This window comes from Pristiophorus japonicus, chromosome 1 (assembly GCF_044704955.1).
Source record: "Pristiophorus japonicus isolate sPriJap1 chromosome 1, sPriJap1.hap1, whole genome shotgun sequence".
Classification (NCBI taxonomy): Eukaryota; Metazoa; Chordata; class Chondrichthyes; family Pristiophoridae; genus Pristiophorus; species Pristiophorus japonicus.
The window spans coordinates 150,083,561-150,106,728 of record NC_091977.1 but is presented as its reverse complement, the minus strand read 5'-3'; the positions used below and the strand labels follow the sequence as shown (position 1 = coordinate 150,106,728).

General features: G+C 45.7%; 1 protein-coding gene across 9 annotated transcripts in view; it reads left to right on the top strand.

The window, feature by feature from the left end:
- apc (APC regulator of WNT signaling pathway) overlaps positions 1-23,168 on the top strand; it is a 388,865-nt gene that overhangs the window by 42,508 nt on the left and 323,189 nt on the right. For 8 of the 9 annotated variants that reach the window (XM_070883877.1, XM_070883847.1, XM_070883810.1 and 5 more), the window contains exon 2: positions 7,978-8,072. The exons of the other annotated variant lie outside the window; for it this stretch is intronic. The gene's annotated coding sequence lies outside the window, so the exon portion shown is untranslated. The remainder of the gene's footprint in view (positions 1-7,977; positions 8,073-23,168) is intronic. 9 annotated transcript variants of the gene reach the window in all.

The following is a 23,168-nucleotide window of genomic DNA, read 5'->3' as shown; positions in this document are numbered from 1 at the left end:
TTTTGAAAAAAGTTTGCCACCAGATAGCGTTGCAAAGAGGTCCTCCGCTCTTGGTAGTGGGTACTGGTCTTGGAGTGACACCCGATTGATGGTGGCCTTGTAATCGCCACATATCCTGACCAACCCATCCGCCTTGAGCACCGGCACGATCGGGCTCGCCCAGTCACTGAATTCGACTGGCGAGATGATGCCTTCCGTCAGTAGGCGGTCCAATTCGCATTCTATCTTTTCCCGCATTACGTACGGCACCGCTCTGGCCTTGTGGTGTACTGGCCTGGCGTCCGGGTTTCTGTGAATCACTACCTTGGCCCCCATGAAAGTGCTGATGCTGGGTTGAAATAGTGAGTCAGATTTGTCCAGGACCTGTGAGCATGATACTCGCTCCACAGAAGAAATTGCATTGACATCGCCCCATTTTCAGTTCATGACAGCCAGCCAACTCCTCCCCAGTAGTGCGGTACCGTCCCCCGGGACAATCCAAAGTGGCAACCTGTTCTCCGAATCTTTGTCGGTCACGACTACCGTGGCGCTGCCAAGCACCGGAATGATCTCCTTTGTATATGTCCGTAGCTGTGCGTAAATCGGCAATAATTTTGGCCTCCTGGCCTCGGACACTCACAACCTTTCGAACTGTTTGCTACTCATCAGGGACTGGCTGGCCCCCGTGTCTAGCTCCATTGATACTGGGATGCCATTGAGGAGCACTTTCATCATTATTGGTGGCATCCTGGTATATGAACTGTTGATGTGCTCCACATGAACTCGCTGAGCTTCAGCTTCCAGCGATTTCCCCCAGTATTCATTTGGCCTCGTTGGGCTTACATCGAGCCCGTCCTCTCATACATGAACCTGGCTGCAGGCTTCCTGCACATACGCGCCAAGTGACCGCTGAAGTTGCAGTTTCTGCAGGTATTTTGCTGATATCTGCAAGCTCTGGCTGGGTGTTTGCCTCCACACCTCCAGCATAAGCTGGAGGCCCCGTTGTTGTAAACAAAAGGTCCATTATCAGTCGATCGTCTCTGACTGTCTCTGTATCTGTCCTTAAGCGCACCATTAACAGATGTTGATGGCCCCATTACTGGCTGTATTGTCCATTGTGACGGCATGAATCGCCGTTCAGCTAGCCATTGTCTCTGTTGAATTCCCCCTCTGTTGAATATCTGGTCTCTTCCTCCCCTGATATAAATGTCTGGGCGATCAGAGCCGCCGCTTCCAAGGTCAAGTCTTTGGTCTCAATCAGTTTTCTGAAAACCCCAGCGTGCCCGATGTCCTCAATAAAAAAAAGTCTCGCAGCATCTCTGCTCTGCATGCATATGGGAACTTAAATAGGCTCGCCAATCGCCGAAGATCTGCCACGAAGTCTGGAACGCTTTGCTCTTCTCGCCGTCGTTGCGTCTAAAACCAGTGTCTCACCATGTGCATGCTGCTCGCCGGTTTAAGGTGTTCCCCGATCAACTTACTGAGCTCTTCGAATGTCTCGTCCGCCGGCTTCTCTGGCGCCAGAAGGTCCTTCATCGGGGAGTACGTTCTGGATCCACAAACCGTCAGGAGATGAGCCCTGCGTTTGTCGGCCGAATCCTGTCCCAACCATTCCTTCGTGACAAAACTTTGCTGTAGTCTCTCAATAAAGTCGTCCCAATCATCACCAACGCAGTACCTCTCTTCTGTGCTGCTAGTGGCCATGCTCGCGTGGTTTAAATCCCAGTTTCGTCGCCAATGATATGTCCTTACTGTACAGTACAAATGCACACGAGGCCCATACTTGAGACAAAGTCACTCTGTGACCAGTTACCTTTATTACCAAGACCTCCAGTGATGAAGGTGGGTGGAGCTTCCCCTTTTATACCTGAAAGTCCAGGTTTGGAGTGTCTCCCACAAATTCACCCCTTGTGGTCAGTGTTCTCAAGGTGTACAACTTAGGTCAGCTTATACATGGGTTACAATGATAGTTGAATGCATGACAGGTAGTGCTGTTGGAGAGGGTTTAAACTAATTTGGCAGGGGGATGGGCACCAGGATGTAGCATTGGAAAGGAGAAACGAAGTGCAGAAAAGATTGGGAGAGACAGCTCAAAAATAGGCAGGATTGGGTTTTAAAAAGTTGTTCAGGAAAGATAGGGAAAGAAAGAAAGGAGGTGGGGTGGCAGTATTGATTATGGAGAATGTTACAGTGCTGGAGAGAGAGGATATCCTGGCGGGCTGCTCTGTCCTGGACTTTTTGAATGTTGTTGGAGCCACGCTCATCTTGGAATGTATTTGGTTAGAGTTAACCTACAAGACAACGGAAAGCTGGAAAGTAGGATTAGGCTAGATAGCTCTTTATCGGCCGACACGACTTCCAAAAGGCGTTTGATCAAGTGCCATATAATAGGCTTGCGAGCAAAGTTGATGCCCATGGAATAAAAGGGACAGTGGCAGCATGGATGCAGAAGTGACAGGAAGCAGAGAGTAGTGGTGAACGGTTGTTTTTCGGACTGGAAGAAGGCAGTGGCGTTTTCCAGGGGTTGGTACTAAGATCACTACTTTTCCTGATATATATTAATGACTTGGACTTGCGTGTATTTTTTATTCATTCCATGAGATATGGGCGTCACTGGCATGGCAGCATTTATTGTCCATCTTTAATAGCCACTCGAAAAGGTGGTGATGAGCCACCGTTTTGAACCACTGCAGTCCGTGTGGTGAAGGTACTCCCACAGTGCTGTTAGGGCAGGAGTGCCAGAATTTTGACCCAGCGACGATGAAGGAATGGTGATATACTTCCAAGTCAGGATGGTGTGTAACTTGGCGAGAACTTGCAGGTGATGGTGTTCCCATGCATCTGCTGCCCTTGTCCTTCTAGTTGGTAGAGGTCGTGGGTTTGGGAGATGCTGCCGAAGAAGCCTTGGCGAGTTGCTGCAATGTATCTTGAAGATGGTACACACTGCAGCCATGGTGGTGGGGGAGTGAATGTTTAAGGTGGTGGATGGGGTGCCAATCAAGTGGGCTGCTCTGTCCTGGGCTTTTTGAATGTTGTTGGAGCTGCACTCATCCAGGCAAGTGGTGAGTATTCCATCACACTCCTGACTTGTGTCTCGCATGCCAGACACGAGACTCCCAAAGCAAGCGCTCTACTCGGCACTCCTTCACGGCAAATGAGCCAAAGGTGGGCAGAGGAAATGTTACAGGGACACCCTCAAAGCTTCCCTGAAAAAGTGTAACATCCCAACTGGCACCTGGGAGTCCCTGGCCAAAGACCGCCCTAAGTGAAGGAAGTGCATCTGGGAGGGCCCTGAGCACCTCGAGTCTCATCGCCGAGAGCATGCAGAAATGAAGCGCAGGCAGCGGAAAGAGCAAGCGGCAAAACTGTCCCACCCACCCTCTCCCTCAATGACTGTCTGCCCCACCTGTGACAGGGACTGTGGCTCTCTGCCACCTAGGGACTCATTTTGGGAGTGGAAGCAAGTCTTCCTCGATTCCGAGGGACTGCCTATGATGATGAGGTGGTGGAAAGGCTTTGGGGACTCTGGAGGTAAGACACTTGCCGCAGAATACCCAGCCTCTGACCTCCTCTTGTTGCCACAGTATTTATGTGGCTGATCCAGTTAAGTTTCTGGACAATGGTGAACCCAAGGATGTTAATGGTAGGGGATAATGCCGTTGAATGTCAAGGGATGGAGGTTATATTCTTGCTTGTTGGGGATAGTCATTGCCTGGCACTGGTGCAGCACGGATGTTATTTGCCACTTACCAGCCCAAGCCTGAATGTCATCCAGGTCTTGCTGCATGCTGGCATGAACTGCTTTATTATCTGGGGAGTTGCGAATGGCACTGAACATTGTGCAGTCACCAGCGAATATCCCCACTTCTAATCATATGATGGAGGGAAGGTCATTGAAGATGGTTGGGCTGAGGCACACTTCCCTGAGTAACTCCTGCAGTGATGTCCTGGGGCTGTGATTGACCTCCAACAACCATAACCATCTTCCTTTGTGCTAGGTATGACTCCAGCCAGTGTAGAGTTTTGTTCTTGTAAAATTAAAGTTAATGGGAATCGAGGGCTCCTTGATACCACACTCTGTCAAATGCTGCTTTGATGCCAAGGGCAGACTGTCGCACCTCACAGGGCACAATTTCAAAATTTGCAGATGACACAAATCTTGGAAGTATAATGAACAGTTCGGAGGATAGTGATTGACTTCAAGACGACATGCTGGTGAAATGGGCGGACATGTGGCAGATGATGTTGATCTCCAAAAACCACAACCGTCTTCCTTTGTGCTAGGTATGACTCTAGCCTGTGTAAAAATGAAGTGCCAATCTGGTGAAGTTGCAGCACAAGGGGATACACGCTATACAGTAAAAACAGAATGCTATGTCAGAGCTAAGTGATCCCACAATTAACGGATCAGATCAAAGCTCTGTAATCCTGCCACATCCAGTCGTGAATGGTGGTGGACAATTAAACAACTAACAGGAGGAGGAGACTGCATAAGGAGAAAAGAATTAGGAGCAGGAATAGGCCATACGGCCCTTTTGAGACTGCTCCACCATTTGATAAATTCATGGCTGATCTTCGTCAACTCCACCTTCCTACCCTATCCCCATATCCCTTGATTCCCCTACAGTCCAAAAATCTATCTCTCTTAGCTTTGAAATATACTCAATGACTCAGCAGCTGCAGGTCTTTGGGGTAGAGAATTCCAAAGATTCACAACCCTCTGAATGACAAAATTCCTCCTCATCTCAGTCTTAAATGGCCGGCCCCTTATCCTGAGACAATGCCCTGTAGTTTTAGACTCTCCAGCCAGGGGGAACAACCTTTCAGCATCTACCCTGTCAAACCCTCTCAGAATTTTGTATGTTTCAATGAGATCACCTTTCATTCTTCTAAACTCCAGAGGGTCTCGGCCAATCTACTCAAACTCTCCTCTTAGGACAACCCTCTCATCCCAGGGATCAAGTTGGTAAACCGTTGTTGCACCGGCTCGAAGGCGTGTCTGTCCTTGGATAAGGAGACCAAAACTGTGCACAGTACTCCAGGTGTGGTCTCAAAAGCACTGTACAATTGTAGTAAGACTTCCTTACTCTTGTACTCCAACCCCCTTGCCTAAAGGCCAATATGCCATTTGCATTCCTAATTGCTTGCTTGTTAACATTCTGTACGAGGACATCTAAATCTCTCTGAACACCAACATTTAAAAGTTTCTCACCATTTAAAAAATATTCTGTTTTTCTATTCTTCCTACCTCACATTGTGCTCCATCTGTCACATTAATATAGATTGTAAATAACTGAGGTCCAAGCACTGATCCTTTCGACATGCCGCTAGTTACAGCCTGCCAACCTGAAAATGACCTGTTTATCCCTACTCTCTGTTTTCTGTTTGTTAACCAATCCTCTATCCATGCTAATACATTACTCCCAGCCCCCTGAGGCCTTATTTTGCATAGCAACCTTTTATTTGACACCTTATCGAATGCCTTTTGGAAATCCAAATATGCTACATCCACTAATTCCCCTTTATCTACCCTGCTGGTTACATCCTCAAAAAACTCTTAATAAATTTATTAATCCTCATTTCCCTTGAATGAAACCATGTTGACTCTGCCTCATAATATGATTTTTTAAGTGTCCTGTGACCACTTCCATCATAATGGATTCCAGCATTTTCCAGACGACTGATGTCAGGCTAACTGGCCTGTAGTTACCTGTTTTTTTTTTCTCTCTCTCTCTTGAATAGCAGGGTTACATTTGCTACCTTCCAATCTGCTGGGACCGTTCTAGAACCTAGGGAATTTAGGAAGATCACAACTTCTATCTGTGCAGCCACCTCTTTTAGAACCCTTGGATATAGGCCATCAGGTCCAGGGGATTTGTTGGCTTTTAGTCCCATTAGTTTCTCAAGTACTTTTTCCTCTACTGATACTAATTACTTTAAGTTCCTCACTTTTATTAGCCCCTTGGTTCCCTACTATCTTTGGTATGAACATTGCCATCCTCAATGATGGCGGAGCCAGCATGCGAGTGCAAAAGATAAGGCTGAAGTGTTTGCAATCATCTTTTGCCAGATGTGGATGATCCATCTCCACCTTCTCCCGAGGTCACCACCATTACAGAAGCCAGTCTTCAGCCAATTTGATTCACTTCATGTGATATCAAGAAACGGCTGAGCGCACTGGATACAGCAAAGGCTATGGGCCCTGACAACATCCTGGCTGTCGTGCTGAAGACTTGTGCTCCAGAATTAGCCACACTTCTAGCCAAGCTGTTCCAGTACTGCTGCAACACTGGCATCCACCTGACAATGTGGAAAATTGCCCAGGTATGTCCTGTCCATAAATAGGAGGACAAATCAAATCTGACCAATTACCGACCAATCAGTCTACTCTCAATCATCAGCCAAGTGATGGAACGCACCGTTGACAGTGCTATCAAGCGACACGACACTCACCAATAACCTGTTAACCAATGCTCAGTTTGGGTTCCGTCAGGACCACTCGGCTCCAGACCTCGTTACAGCCTTGGTACAAAAGTGCTGAATTCCAGAGGAGAGATGAGTGACTGCTCTTGGCATCAAGGCAGCATTGGACCGAATGTGGCATCTAAGAGCCCTTGTAAAATTGAAGTCAGTGGGAATCGGTGGGAATACTTTCCACTTGCTGCAGTCATACCTCGCACAAGTGAAGATGGTTGTGGTTGTTGGAGGCCAATCATCTCAGCCCCATGACATCGCTGCAGGAGTTTCTCAGGGCTGTGTCCTAGGCCCAACCATCTTCAGCTGCTTCACACCATCGTCTTCCAAAGCCTCTCCACCGTCGTCCAGCTGGGTGGGACTGCATTCGCCTGGTTGGATTCTTGCCTACCCAATCATAACCGCGAATCGCCTGCAGTGGCTTCTCTTCCCGCTCCTGCACCATTGTCTTTGATGTCCCCCAAGGATCTATCCTTGGCCTTCTCGGCGACATCATCCGAAAACACGACGTCAGTTTCCACATGTACACTGATGACATCCAGCTCTACCTTACCACCACCTCTCTTGCCCTTTCACTGTCTCTAAATTGTCAGACTGCTTGCCCAACATCCAGTACTAGATAAGTAGAAATTTCCTCCAACTAAATATTGGGAAAGCCATTGTCCTCGGTCCTCGCCACAAACTTCATTCCCTAGCCACCGACTCCATGCCTCTCCCTGTCAACTGTCTGAGGCTGAACCAGACTGTTCGCAACCCATATTTGACACTGAGATGAGCTTCCAACCACACATGCGTACCATCCCTAAGACCGCCTACATCCACCTCCATAACATTGCCGAACTCTGCCCCTGCCTCAGCTCAGTTGCTGCTGAAACCCTCATCCATTGCCTTTGTTACCTCTAAACTTAACTATTCCAACGAGCCACAGGCTGGCCTTCCACATTTTACCTTCTGCAAACTTGAGGTCATGTAAAACTCTGCTGCCCATGTCCTAACTTACACCAAGTCCTATTCACCCATCACTCCTGTGCTCGCTGACCTACATTGGTTCCTGGTTAAGCAATGCCTTGATTTTAAAATTCTCATCCTTGTTTTTACTCCCTCCATGGCCTTGCCCCTCCCTATTTCTGTAATCTCCTCCAGCCCCACAACCCTCCGAGATAGCTGTGCTCCTCCAATTCCCCTTGAGCATCCCTGATTTTAATCACTCCACCATTGGCAACAGTGCCTTCAGCTGCCAAGGCTTTAAGCTCTGCAATCTCTCCCTAAACTACTCCGTCACTCCACCTCTCTTTCCTCCTTAAAACTTAAGCTTTGACCAAGCTTTTGGCCATCTGTCCGAACATCTCATGTGGCTCGGTTATGATTTTGTTTTCTAATGCTTCTGTGAAGCACCTTGGGACCTTTTTAGTATGTTAAAGGCGCTTCAAAAATACAAGTTGTTTGTGATCAGTTAGTCAATTAGCAAAAGGAACTTTACTGTTCATATAAAGTCATGAAATTTTAATTTTTTCACCTTTTCAGATTTCTTGGACATGTTCCTCTGCTGTGGTGAATTCTTGGGTAAAAGGAGGAACTACGTCTGTTTGTTGCATCTGGTGTGACAAAATCATTTTCCTGTAAGTGCATTTTCCAGATATTTTTACTGTTAATATTAAAGCAGTGATTTTTAAAATGCATGAATGAAATGTTTTGAGAAATCTTTTGTTGAAGGGATAGACTTGATAGCGGCATTTAAAACAAAATAATGGCACAGAATTTGTGGTCCTGATGACTACGAACTGGCAGCCTTCGCCGTCATTTTGTCTTTGAAACTAATGAGGAAACCTGAAGTTGCGGTCTGTTATTCACAGCTCCTCCACAGACTGCGCAATGTCCCCCCTGTCCCCAATAGAGCCGCAATCAGTGAAATCTCTCAAATCATGGAAACTGACGAAAATGTTGGCACTTCTACAGGACCTCAACAACCAAGCAGCAAACATTAAGGAAAAGCTCAAACCATTAAAATACAATAAAAAAGAAATAAATCCTACCTTATCTTTTAAAGTCTGCCCAGGAAAGGCACCAAAACTCTCCTCCTCCCCCCCCCCCCAAAAAAAAACTCTCCTTCCTCCCCCCACCATCCCTAAAACTCTCCTCCTCCGCCCCCCATCAAAAGTTTCAAGCACAGCCACTAAATAAAAATTAAAAGCAAAGTCCTTACCTGCCCGGGAACTCATCGGGCCGGCCGGCCGGTGCGGGAGTCCACTCGACCAGGGTTAAGGTGCGGCGAGATCGTACGTCCCTTTGCCCTGGGGTAGGGGCTGCGAGCATTGGGTCCTGCTCACAGCCCACAGGACATGCTGGGAAGGCAGGAGCATGCGCGCAGCTCTCACTGAGCATGAGTGCAGGTGCCGGCAGTGCTTTGTGCGCTGGCCTATTGCTCTGCTCCCGCCCCGCCCCCCCCGCACCCTTCAGTCTCCATGCCACGCTAGGACTGCAGGGACTCCGAAGAGCGGCCAGGATGGGGCCCCTTTTTCTGACGCCTTTTCCAGCACGCAAAGTCGGTGCGCCGAAAAAAAGGGGTTGGGCAATGTCGGGCCCGAAGTTTTGCTTTCTCTAACATTTTTCAAAAGTTAGTATTTTAAGAGCTTTATCCACTTCCCTGTTCGCTGTCTGTGAGAGTTCTGCGTTTTGATTGGCTGCTTAGACAGCTTATTGACTACATAGCAGCTCGCACTATGGGATTCCCATTATACTACGTCGATTTGAATTACACATCGAAAAACCGGAAATTCTCAACACAACTTCGGGGCCAGACGCGAATGCCTCTGCTTCGCCGCTGACTGCAAATTCTGGCTCATTGTTCTTGTAGAAGGGTGAAAAAATAGGGTGCTTTGGCCCATTTCTTACTGTCTTTTGTGTTTTGTTCCAAGAGTTTTAGTCAAACTATTACTAAACTTGAAAGAAAAGAAAACACGAGGAGAAGGAAATTAAGAAGATTTTGGTGGGATTGTAGGTTTCTTAAGAATAAAGCAGCTAATGTGTTTAAAAATGCTCTGTTCACCTTGCAGAAAATGTAGAACATACATGGTTACATTTGGTATGTTACTACCTGGAATGGTAGAGTAGGTATTTTGAAATGAATCTGGTACATTTTTATCTAGTTTTGTTGTATCAAAAGTCTTGTCAGCTGTTTCTGCATTACGGAATCAGTAATCTATGATATTAATTCCGTTAAGTTATGTTGAAATTTTTTCGTTTAGTATGATTGAACAGAGTGTGCGTTTCTATAGTAAGTATGTTTATTTGGTTAAAAGATAGAGTTTGGAATCATGATTTTCTGTAGTATTAAATGGAAATTTCCCTAATATTGGGAGAGGAAAAATGCCTGTGGCTGCTTTTATTTGGATACTTAGATTTTGATGTTTTGATAGTTCATTTTTAAGAAAATGTGTTTCTAGGTATTTTTCTCATAAGCTAAAGTTGGGGCAAAAAATTGGGCCCAGTGTTCAGAAGATTTTTGCAGGAATGGTATTACAAAATGTTAATTTTTTTGATTGATATAATTGGAAAACATTTCTACTTCCAAGTACCTGCAATAGGAGTCAGTTCAGAAATGATGGAAGCCTAATTAATAATTTAAATTTCCTTGAAGTTTGCTGATGAGGTAAATTAACTGTAGTTTGCATAATTAAACAACTGTCTTGATTGTTTGGTGTAGCTGCTCTGACATAAGTGTAAAGTTTTGTAATGTAAGTTATTCCTTCATTGTAATAAAGTTTCCAAATAACAAAATCATCTGGTCACAATGTGACTGCATAAACCACCTTAGTACAAGTTATACAGATGTTCAATTCATTTTTTGATTTATTCCAAAAATAATAATGTAGACCGATAGATACAGAGAATGCAATAAAAATGCAGAAAGGATTTAATTGGTTATGCTATTGGATAAAGAAGTGAGAAATTACACTTAACATTGGTATAATGTGAAATATTATGCATTTGCTGAAACATGTTGAAAAATAAGTTGATCGTTATTAGAACTAAATTAAAAGAAGGAGATTTATTAAGGAACTTTTGAATAACAGTAGATGGCCACTTTCATGTCCAGACAATGTGGCAAGGCAATTGAAAAAAAATTAATAGAATACCTGTTCTCGGAAATATTGTCACTATAGTAGAAGCAAGTATACAGAAGTTATGCAAATGAATTTCAGTTGCGTAAGCGTGGAAGGTATGGGGATCCAGGATGTAGTGATGGAGGAGCCTCAGCCCTTGACCCTGTCCAACAGGTATGAGGTACTTGCTACCTGTATGGATGAGAAAAAGGGACTGCAGGGAGGATGGGCAAACTGACCATGGCACCGTGGTACAGGAGGCCATTCAAGTGGGGGGAGTAAAAAGGAATGTGGTAGTGATGGGGGACAGTATAGTCAGGGGTATAGTTATTGTTCTCTGCAGCCGCGACAGGGAGTTCCGGTTGTTGTGTTGCCTGCTCGGTGCCAGGGTGAAGGATATCTCCTCGCGGCTGGAGAAAAACTTGGAGTGAGAGGGGTGGATCCAGTTGTCATGGTCTATGTAGGAACCAATGACATAGGTAGAACTAAGAATGAGGTTCTGCTGAGGGAGTTTGAAGAGCTAGGCTCTAAATTAATAAGCAGAACCTCAAGGGTAATAACCTCTGGATTACGACCTGAGCCACGCAAAAATTGGCATAGGGTCAGGTAGATCAGAGAGTTAAATGCGTGGCTCAAAGTGTAGTGTGGGAAGAAGGGGTTTCAATTCATGGGGCACAGGCACCAGTATTGAGGAAGGAGGGAGCTGTTCCGTCGGGAAGGACTCCACTTAAACCGGTCTTGGACCAGCGTCCTGGCAAATCGAATCGGGCTTTAAACTAAAAAATGGGGTGTGGATGGTGGGGGGGGGGGTCAGCAGATGGGAAATTTAGAAAGGACAAGGCAATGGTGCGGGATAGCAATATGGGTAATGATTAGAAAATCATAATACAATCAAGCAGAGTCATTGTGGTTTTATGAAAAGGAAATCGTGCTTGACAAATTTATCAGAGTTCTTTGACGATGTAACGAGCAGGTTGGATAAAGTGGAACCAGTACATGTAGTGCATTTGGATTTCTAAAAGGCATTCGATAAGGTGCCATATAAAGGATTGCTACACAAGAGAAGAGCTCATGGTGTTGGGGGTAATATATTAGCATGGATAGAGGATTGGCTATCCATGTTGGGATAAATGGGTTATTTTCAGTTTGGCAAACTAACTAGCGGGGTGCCGCAGGGATCCGTGCTGGGGTCTCTACAATCTATATTAATGACTTGGATGAAGGGACAAGAGTGTATTGTAACCAAATTTTCTGATGATACAAAGATAGGTGGGAAAGTTGTGACACAAAGAGTCTGCAAAAGGATATAGACAGGTTAAGTGAGTGGGCAAATATTTGGCAGATGGAGTGATGGACTTAAATGTCCCCAACCCCTTTTTCTGGCGCCCTCACCCGAGGTGCGCTGCTTTTGTTCACCTCCAAGCGCGCCGAAAATCTTCCTCGTGATTCTGGCCGCTCCTCGGTGATGGCGTAGCGTGGCCCAGTGGATTGGGGGCGGAGCCAGGTCCCAGCAATGAAAACAGTGCTGGGACTTCTGCACATGGCGCGCTAGAGTTTGCGCGCATGTGCAGTAGCTCCTGGCAGGCCGAATCTGTGAGTGTGTGCTGCAGGCTGTGTGGGAGGGGCCCGAAGCACGCCGTCCCGAGCCCTGGCCGAATGGACTCCCTCATCGGCGGTCTGCTGTGTTCCCTAAGGTCGTACTTCTATTTTTTACTTGTTGTTTATTGATTGATTGCTTATTACTTTGGTCTTGGTGCTTTAGGTGCAGGGTTCCTTCTATTTTTTATTAATTAATTGCTTATTACTTTGCGCTTGGTGCAAATGTACTGCATTTTTAGTGCTTGGTGCTTTAAATGTATTTATGCTTCTTTAATGTTGTTGTGAAGGTGTTTTGTGCTTTGCAAGGTCCCCTCCCCCCCCCCCCCCCCACCCCTCCTATCTCTGGCTGCCTATGCTGATTTCTTAACATAGAAACATAGAAAATAGGTGCAGGAGTAGGCCATTCGGCCCTTCTAGCCTGCATCGCCATTCAATGAGTTCATGGCTGAACATGCAACTTCAGTACCCCATTCCTGCTTTCTCGCCATACCCCTTGATCCCCCGAGTAGTAAGGACTACATCTAACTCCTTTTTGAATATATTTAGTGAATTGGCCTCAACAACTTTCTGTGGTCGAGAATTCCACAGGTTCACCACTCTCTGGGTGAAGAAGTTTCTCCTCATCTCGGTCCTAAATGGCTTATCCCTTATCCTTAGACTGTGACCCCTGGTTCTGGACTTCCCCAACATTGGGAACATTCTTCCTGCATCTAAGCTGTCTGAACCCGTCAGAATTTTAAACGTTTCTATGAGGTCCCCTCTCATTCTTCTGAACTCCAGTGAATACAAGCCCAGTTGATCCAGTCTTTCTTGATGGGTCAGTCCCGCCATCCCGGGAATCAGTCTGGTGAACCTTCGCTGCACTCCCTCAATAGCAAGAATGTCCTTCCTCAAGTTAGGAGACCAAAACTGTACACAATACTCCAGGTGTGGCCTCACCAAGGCCCTGTACAACTGTAGCAACACCTCCCTGCCCATGTACTCAAATCCCCTCGCTATGAAGGCCAACATGCCATTTGCTTTCTTAACCGCCTGCTGTACCTGCATGCCAACCTTCAATGATTGATGTACCATGACACCCAGGTCTCGTTGCACCTCCCCTTTTCCTAATCTGTCACCATTCAGATAATAGTCTGTCTCTCTGTTTTTACCACCAAAGTGGATAACCTCACATTTATCCACATTATACTTCATCTGCCATGCATTTGCCCACTCACCTAACCTATCCAAGTCACTCTGCAGCCTCATAGCATCCTCCTCGCAACTCACTGCCACCCAACTTAGTGTCATCCGCAAATTTGGAGATACTACATTTAATCCCCTCGTCTAAATCATTAATGTACAGTGTAAACAGCTGGGGCCCCAGCACAGAACCTTGCGGAACCCCACTAGTCACTGCCTGCCATTCTGAAAAGTACCCATTTACTCCTACTCTTTGCTTCCTGTCTGACAACCAGTTCTCAATTCATGTCAGCACACTACCCCCAATCCCATGTGCTTAAACTTTGCACATTAATCTCTTGTGTGGGACCTTGTCGAAAGCCTTCTGAAAGTCCAAATATACCACATCAACTGGTTCTCCCTTGTCCACTCTATTGGAAACATCCTCAAAAAATTCCAGAAGATTTGTCAAGCATGATTTCCCTTTCACAAATCCATGCTGACTTGGACCTATCATGTCACCTCTTTCCAAATGCGCTGCTATGACATCCTTAATAATTGATTCCATCATTTTACCCATGACTGAGGTCATGCTGACCGGTCTATAATTCCCTGTTTTCTCTCCCTCTTTTTTTTTAAAAGTGGGATTACATTGGCTACCCTCCACTCGATAGGAACTGATCCAGAGTCACCGCAAGGTTTTTGTGAACGTACAAGAGTGCCCACTTATGCTGGCCTAAGTTAGTTTGGAGTAACTTTCAGCTGGCTAAACTTGCTTAAATGGCCAAAACAGGCAGAAGTGGCTGGCAACGCCACCTTTTGCAAAAAAACAAAACTTAAAAAAAAACCTAACTAACTCACTTACACTGGCGCAAATTAAATGGCCAGAATTGCAACTAAAAAGATACTCCAGAAAAATCAAGTTGCTCGAAAAAAAAAACGGAGCTACTCCTGGGGAAATTTGGGCCCATAATGTGGGGAAAATTAGGTTATCCACTTTGGTAGGAAGAACAGAAAAGCAACATTTTATTTTAATGGAGAGAGATTACAGAATGCTGAGTACAGAGACATTTGGGGGTCCTCGTACATGAAACACAAAAAGTTAGCATGGAGGTACAGCAAGTAATCAGGAAGGCAAATGGAATGTTGGCCTTTATTGCAAGGGGGATAGAGTATAAAAGTAGGGAAATCTCGCTACAACTTTACAACTTGCTACACCAGGGCATTGGTGAGACCACACCAAGAGTACTGCGTACAGTTTTGGTCTCCTTATTTAAGAAAGGATATACTTGCATTGGAGGCAGTTCAGAGAAGGTTCACTGGGTTGATTCCTGGGATGAAGGGGTTGCCTTATGAGTAAAGGTTGAGTAGGTTGGGCCTGTACTCATTGGAGTTTAGATGAGAGGTGATCATATTGAAACATAAGATTCTGAGGGGGCTTGACAGGGTAGATGCTGAGAGGATGTTTCCCCTCATGGGGGAATCTAGAACTAGGGGGTATAGTTTCAGAATAAGGGTTGCCCATTTTAGACGGAGATGAGGAAAAATGTCTGCTCTGAGGGTCATGAATCTTTCAAATTCTCTACCCCAAAGAGCTGTGGAAACTGAGTCATTTCATCATCATAGGCTGTCCCTCGAATGCGGATGACTTGCTTCCACACCAAAAGGGATGAGTTCATCGATGTTTCAATGAAGGATCGATATTCCAGTCCTGAACTCCCATTGAAGGGGTGGAAGATGCCTGTGCATGGATTTTTTTAACATGTGGTGGCTGTTGCACATCAGTCACCACACGGGCTTGATAGAGCTCGGCCTTTATCCAGTGGCAAGGGTTAACCAAGACTACTGGAGACCTGCTCTGCTGCACGGACCTAGTGCGCACACATATTGCAGTGTGGGCTGGCCCGTGCTGCCCCTGGACTCTCAGCTCTTCTGGCCTCCTTACTCTTATTTGCCGCACCTCCACCACGATCTCTCGCCGCTCCTCCACCACATCTCTGCCTGTACATTATAGGTCTATATATTAAGTATTCAGGTGCAACCTGATCCATCTTTATTCCAGCCCAAGAGCGCCAGCGTGAGTCATTTAAGGCTGAGATAGACAGATTATTGACCTATCGGGGAGTCAAGGGTTATCGGGAACAGGCAGGAAAGTGGAGTTGAGGGTAAGGTTATATCTGCCATGATATTGAATGGCAGAGCAGGCACGAGCGAATCCTGCTCCTATTTCTTATGTTCTTCTGGGATGATACATTTTGGTCGGAGGAACAAGGAGGTCACGTATTCCTTGGAAAATAAGGGTCTAAATGGCCGAGAGGAGCAAAGGGATTTGGGATACAGATTCAAAAATCATTAAAAGTATCAGTACCAATTGATTTCCATCGGATTAGAATTGATACGCAGTGAGGCTATGTTAAACTTGTATAAAGCCTTAGAGCTGTGCATAGTTCTGTTCTCCATATTACAATAAAAGGATATAGAGTTATTGGGGAAGATGCAAAGAAGATTTACAAGAATGATAGCAGAACTGAAAGATTATAACTATCAGGATAGCCTGAACGGACTTGCTCTCTTTTCTCGAGGCAAAAGAAGGCTGAGGGGTGACCTGATAGAGGTTTTGAAAATTATGGAGGGGTTTTATAGGGTAGAGGCAGATTGGATGTTTCCACTTGTAGGGTGCGCAAAGCTAGGGGATCATCATCATCGGCAGTCCCTCAAAATCGAGGAAGACTTGCTTCCACTCTAAAAGTGAGTTCTCACGTGACTGTGCAGTCCAATATGGGAATTACAGTCTCTGTCACAGGTGGGACAGACAGTCGTTGAAGGAAAGAGTGGGGAGTCTGGTTTGCTGCACGCTCCTTCCGCTGTCTGTGTTTGGTTTCTTCATGCTCTTGGCAATGAGACTTGAGATGCTTAGCGCCCTCCCGGATGCTCTTCCTCCACTTATGGCGGTCTTGGGCCAGGGATTTCTAGGTGCCGGTGGGGATGTTGCACTTTATCAAGGAGGCTTTGAGAGTGTCCTTGAAACGTTTCGCTGCCCACCTGGGGCTCACTTGCCGTGTAGGAATTCCGAGTAGACGCTTGATTTGGGAGTCTCGTGTCGGGCATGTGGACATTATGACCCGTCCAATGGAGCTGGTTGAATGTGGTCAGTGCTTCGATGTTGGCATGATCGAGAACACTGACGGTGCATCTATCCTCCCAGTGGATTTGCAGGATCTTGCGGAGGCAGCGCTGGTGGTACTTCTCCAGTGCTTTGAGGTGTCTACTGTATATGGTCCACGTCTCTGAGCCATACAGGAGAGCAGGTATCACTACAGCCCTGTCGACCATAAGCTTGGTGCCAGATTTGAGGTCCTGGCCTTCAAACACACTCTTCCTCAGGCGACTGAAGGCTGCACTGGCACACTGGAGGTGGTGTTGGACCTTGTCGTCGATATCTGCCCTTGCTGATAGTAAGCTCCCGAGTTCTGGAAAATGGTCCACGTTGTCCAAGGCCGTGCTGTGGATTTTGATGACCTGGGGGGAGTGCTGTGAGGCGGGGTCAGGTTGGTGGAGGATCTTTGTCTTACGGATGTTTGGTGTAAGGCCCATGCTTTCGTACGCCTCGGTGAAGATGTTGACCGTGTCTTGGAGTTCAGCTTCTGTGCGCAGACGCAAGCGTCGTCCGCATACTGTAGTTCGATGACAGAGGATGGGACGACCTTGGATCTAGCCTGGAGGCGACGAAGGTTGAACAGGTTCCCATTGGTTCTGTAGTTTAGTTCCACTCCAGCGAGGAGCTTGTTGAGAGTGAGATGGAGCATTGCAGTGAGGAAGATCGAGAAGAGCGTTGGCGCGATGATGCAGGCCTACTTGACCCCGGTCCAGACGTGGATTGGGTCTGTGGTGGATGCGTTGGTCAGGATCATGGCTTGCATGTCGTGGTGGTGCAGGTGGAGTATGGTGACAAACTTTTGGGGGCAGCCGAAACGGATAGTCACTAATAAATCCAATAAGGAATTCAGAAGAAACTTCTTTACCTGGAGAGTTGGATAGAATGTGCCATTTGGGGTAGTTGACGAGACTATCATTGATGGATTTAAGGGGAGGATAGATAGGTACATGAGGGAGAAAGGAATACAGGGTTATGCTGATAGGGTTAGATGAAGTAGAGTGGGAGGAAGCTTGTGTGGTGCATAAATACCTGCATGGACCAATTGCGTCAAATGGTCTGTTTCTGTGCTGTATATTCTATGTAATGCATTGGTCATCATCTGCTTTAGAAAGAGTGCAGAAAAGAGGTGATCCAAAGTGCAAAGGAGCTGAGGAAAGGAAGAGAAACTTTTAAGCTGTTGAGCCCAGAAAGGAGTTTCAGATAAGTCCTCATTGAAGTAGAAAAATGTTGTTACTGTACTTCAAAGTACATCAAGAAGGTAATACCCTGTCAGACCCCTTCATAATTTTAAAGACCTCTGTTAGGTCACCCTTCAGCCTTTTTACTTGAGAAGAGAGAGCCAGTAAATAAAATTCTTCAAGCCATGGTCATCATCCTATGTTGCCAATGTTGCCTATTGTGCTGCTACTCGTCTCGGTTGTATTCCTATCCAATTCTTCATAAGATGCAACCTCGAGGCCTTCTAGGTCTTTGCCCTTTCATTTCTGTCAGCATAATTGTCCTCTGTAGATTTGTTATCCAAAGGATTGGAGTTTTAATTTGTTTAATTTGGTGAGCATGGTTCTCATAATTGTTTGCTTTTTAGCGACATATTTATGACTCTTTATTAGTTTGGTTCAGTTAGTAGCACTTTCACCTGTGAGTCAGAAGATTTTCGTTTAAGTTCCATTGCAGCACTTAAGCACATAATCTGAGGCTGACTGTTCAGTACAATACTGAGGGAACCCTGCAAGACAGAGAAGGAATCTTTCAGATCAAATATTGAAGCAAGGCCATTTCTTCATATTCTGATGATTCAGATGGATGTAAAAATATCCCACGGCAATATTTGAAGAAGAGTAGCAAGTTGTCTTGGCCAGCATGCCACCCTCAAATAACACCACCCTAAATGGATTAACTAGTGTAGTAATTTATCTAATTTGCATTTAAGGGATTTTACTGTGCACAAATTGGCTGCTGAGTTTGCCGACATAACTGCAGTTATTGTACTTCAAAAGCACTTGATCGTATGTGAAGTATTTTGGGTAGTTCCTCAAAAGTGATGAGGCGCTGTGCAATGTTCCCTTAAATTTTTGGGGGCTGTGCGGCCCCTTTAAGGGACTCCATTGCCCATTCAAAATACCGTGCATGCGCGGTTTTTCCCATTTTTAAAAGCTTATGGCCTGGCTGCGCAGGAGCCCCAGAGTGCCGCGTGGCCACAGAGCTTAAAGGTGATACAGGTTATTGGCGCTATGTAAATATAACTTCTTCCACCTCTCAAAAACATGCCTTGTGTCTGGGTCCCACTATTTCATTGTTAATGTTCCATATTTATAGAGAGCTATCATAGTTCCCAAGAGTGTCTCTTGTTCTGCACGATACACCTTGATCTTTGCAAATCTTAGATATTTCGGTTGCCTTTTTCACCAGGGTCAGTTTCGTTCTGATCTCTCTTTTGAACCCAAATAGCAAAACTGGCTGACATGTTTGATTCTCTCTGCATTCATTTGTGTTTCACTCCTGCTGATCGCTTGCTACATACCATTGACTTTTATCCTTGGGTGTTGGCGGGGGGGTTCATTTTGAGTGCCCGTCTGCCCTTTAGTTTCTGTGGTTCTCTTTTATTTTGAACTATGAGTTCAGCATCATCTGCATATCTTAGGTTATTATTGAAATTAACTTTGTTGTCTCTTAAGAACAATCTTTTAGAGTTTTGTGCATTGTTTTCTCATTTCCTGGTCATGTCTTCCCCATCTTCTCCTTCTGTTGTCACTTCAGTTATTGCTAGTGTTTGGCACCATTTTCTGAACATCAGGCGGAGTGCCAATCGTAAGCCTGTTACCAATTCCAATTCGCAAGATACTTTAACTGAGGAATAAATTTTTTTCAGTAGTATGCTGGTAGAGTGACCATGGCCCCAATTTTCGCTAAGAAAAAATAAAGGCGTACACTGACCTGTACGTACATTGCGTTGTGGTCCTTCAGCGCTGAAAAAAAAATCGCAAGTTTTCTGCAAACCGACTAATCCTGTCGCGCCGGCGATACCCAAGTCGATCTCGGGGGCGGAGATTAGAGTGTGCGCCTAAAACGCACAGCGCGTGCATGTAAAAAAAAAAACCACCAACGCATTGCACTTGGGCAGAGGGGGAAAAAAAGAAAAAAACTGCACATGTGCAGTAATTTGGCCGGGGATAGCAGCGGGTCGAGTCGGCCTCATGGAGGATTGCAAGAAGGCTGCCCTTGATGTTTTTCGGTTGAAGATGATTATTTATTCGATGATTGCGCCTGCAGTTTCAATTTTTAAGGATTACCAGGACTTCAGGAACATCTTAGAAAATTTTGGGCCACTTAGGATGTCGAAGGAAAAGGTCGTGAAGAATTATTTATTATTTGAATACTTACAGTTCTATCATCAAGGGAGTAGCAGCAATGGCATGTTTTCTTTTATTTATTTTATTTTTGATATTATATAAGGTTCCAAAAAGTTTCTCTAAAATAGGTAGGGAGTCCATTCGGTCGGGGATAGGAGCGGGCTAGCGTGGCTTTCTTTAACTGCAGGTAAGGGTTTTTCCTATGGTGTTTTTAGTGTCTGTGCGCTCATTTAAAAAATATCGCTAATCAGGAAACTTGGCCTTATGTCCCGAAATGGCACATATTGTACATTTCAACATCCACCAGTGCCAGAGTGTATGGGTCCAAACATTCTGGCGCTGGTAGTCGATGCCGGCGCCCCATAATTAGGGAATCTCTAAACTAAACTTCTGCGCCAGAAAAATCGCAGGTTGGCAAAAAACTGCCGTCCAATGCTAGGCAAAATTCAGCCCCGAATGCTGTTTTGTGTCCTTATGCTTTTGTGCCCTCTGGAGGGATTCAGCACATTGTGAGCTGGACTTAATTGTAACCTTTTGTCCATTTATGACTTTTTTAATTTGCAAGTACTTGCTACCTTTTCAAACTACTCTGCCCAATTATCCATGAAGGGACCATTTGAAATCCTTGTTTTTGTAATGAGTCTTTCTGGATTTTATTTACTGTAACTTAATAGAACATTCTTGTTTGTCTATTTGATTTATTTTCTATCTTGTCTATAGTTCAGAATGGTCAGAGCAACTAGTTTACAGTGACTAAACAAGTAAAATTCTGTTTTTATTACATGATATTCTCGGGCTTTCACCAAGGTTTGTTTCATGATTCTGTTTTTCTGTTAAAACTGTAAGATAGTAGTCTTGCTTATAATATACAGTGGCGTCGATATTCAACAACAGGAGGTGGCACCAATTACCTCCTTGGTGAATCAGAGCCTCCTAGTACACTGCTTCTGATATAAGCGGAGATAAGAGGGTAAAGCCTCCTATGGAGAACCCTCCTGGCCCCCCTCCTCCTCCCTCTGCAGGCATCATCTTCTCTTCGCTGCCAGTGCTTCCTCTCCGGAAGTACTCGAGCACGAGGGGTCTGCCAGTAGAGCCCCCATGACTGTAAGCAAGTGTTGTGAGCAGAATGATAGAGTGAGGGCCATGCCGGACCATGAGCTTGCAGATTGTGGTGGGAGCTGCTAGATCTGTTCTGAACCCATCTCATTTAGCACGGCCGTAGTGCCACACAACACAATGGCGGGAGAGCTCAGTGTGAAGACGAGATTTAGTCTCCACAAGGACTGTGCGATGGTCACTGCTACCAACATTGACAGATGCATCTGCGACAGGTAGATTGGTGAGGACGAGGTCAAGTAGGTTTTTCCCTCGTGCTGGTTCTCTCACCACCTGTCACAGGACCCTGTCCTTCAGGGCTCGGTCAGAAGTGGTGCTACTGAGCCACTCTTGGTGATGGACGTTGACGTTGCCCACCCAGAGTACATTCTGTGCTCTTGCTACCCTCAGTGCTTCTTCCAAGTAGTGTTCAACATGGAGGAGTACTGATTCATCAGCTGAAATGGGGTGATAGTGATAATCAGCAGGAGGTTTCCTTGCCCATGCTTGACCTAAAGCTTGAGTCTTCATGGGGTCCGGAGTCAATGTTGAGGACACCAAGTGCCAGTCCCTCTCCTGTGTACCACTGTGCCATCACCTCTGGTGGGTCTGACCTGTCGGTGGGTCAGGATGGTGATGGAGGAGTCTGAGACATTGACTGAACGGTATGAGAGTATGACTAGGGCAGGCTGTTGCTGGGCTAGTCTGTAGGACAGCTCTCCCAATTTTGGCACAGGTCCCCAGATGTTAGTGATGAGGACTTTGCAGGTTCGACTGGGCTGGGTGTGCTGTTGTCGTGTCCGATGCCGGTGCCTTGGTCGATGCTGGGTCCATCCGGTTTTATTATTACTTTTCGTAGCGGTTTGTTACAACTGAGTGGCTTGCTCAGCCATTTCAGAGGGCAGTTAAGAGTCAGGATAGCAAGGTTCTGAATGTCAGCCTGAGATCGTGGCCGACGGTTTGGAATCGATGGTAACAGTACGGAATTTGTGGCAGGGCCCATGGCAATGATTTTGGTTTTCACATGGCTTAATGGAGTAAACTGCAGTTTATCCATGAAAGGAAGTCGGACCAACAGTCTGACAACACAGACAGTGAAGAGAATGAGTGAATTGGTAGAGAGGTAGAGCTGAGTGCTGTCAGCGTACATGTGGAAGATGATTTAATCTCTTGATGATGCCTCCAAGGGATAGCATTTAGATAAGTAAGAAGGCCAAAGGCAGATACTCGGGGAACTCGAGGTAATATTGCTGGTCAGTGTCGGATTGCTTGCTCTGGTCACGACTGTTCGCAACCTGGGAGAAAAGCAGAACTTCACAACTATGTGCCTCAGACAGACTTAAGATAGGCTAAGTGAGTGAGCAAAAATTTAGCAGATGGAGTACAATGTGGGAAAATGTGAGGTTATCCAATTTGGTAGGAAAAATAAAAAAGCAAATTATTATTTAAATGAAGAGATGACAAAATGCGGCAGTACAGAGGGATCTGGGGGTCCTTGTCCATGAAATGCAAAAAGTTAGCTTGCAGGTACAGCAAATAATAGAAACATAGAAACATAGAAAATAGGTGCAGGAGTAGGCCATTCGGTCCTTCGAGCCTGCACCACCATTCAATCAGATCATGGCTGATCATTCCCTCAGTACCCCTTTCCTGCTTTCTCTCCATACCCCTTGATCCCTTTAGCCATAAGGGCCATATCTAACTCCCTCTTGAATATATCCAATGAACTGGCATCAACAACTCTCTGCGGTAGGGAATTCCACAGGTTAACAACTCTGAGTGAAGAAGTTTCTCCTCATCTCAGTCCTAAATGGCATACCCCTTATCCTAAGACGACTTCCCCATCATCGGGAATATTCTTCCCGCATCTAACCTGTCCAGTCCCGTCAAAATCTTGCAAGTTTCTATGAGATCCCCTCTCATCCTTCTAAACTCCAATGTATAAAGGCCCAGTTAATCCAATCTCTCCTCATATGTCAGTCCTGCCATCCTGGGAATCAGTCTGGTGAACCTTCGCTGCACTCCCTCAATAGCAAGAACGTCATTCCTCAGATTAGGAGACCAAAACTGAACACAATATTCCAGGTGAGGCCTCACTAAGGCCCTATACAACTGCAGTAAGACCTTCCTGCTCCTATACTCAAATCCCCTCGCTATGAAAGCCAACATGCCATTTGCCGCCTTCACCGCCTGCTGTACCTGCATGCTAACTTTCAATGACTGATGTACCATGACACCCAGGTCTCGTTG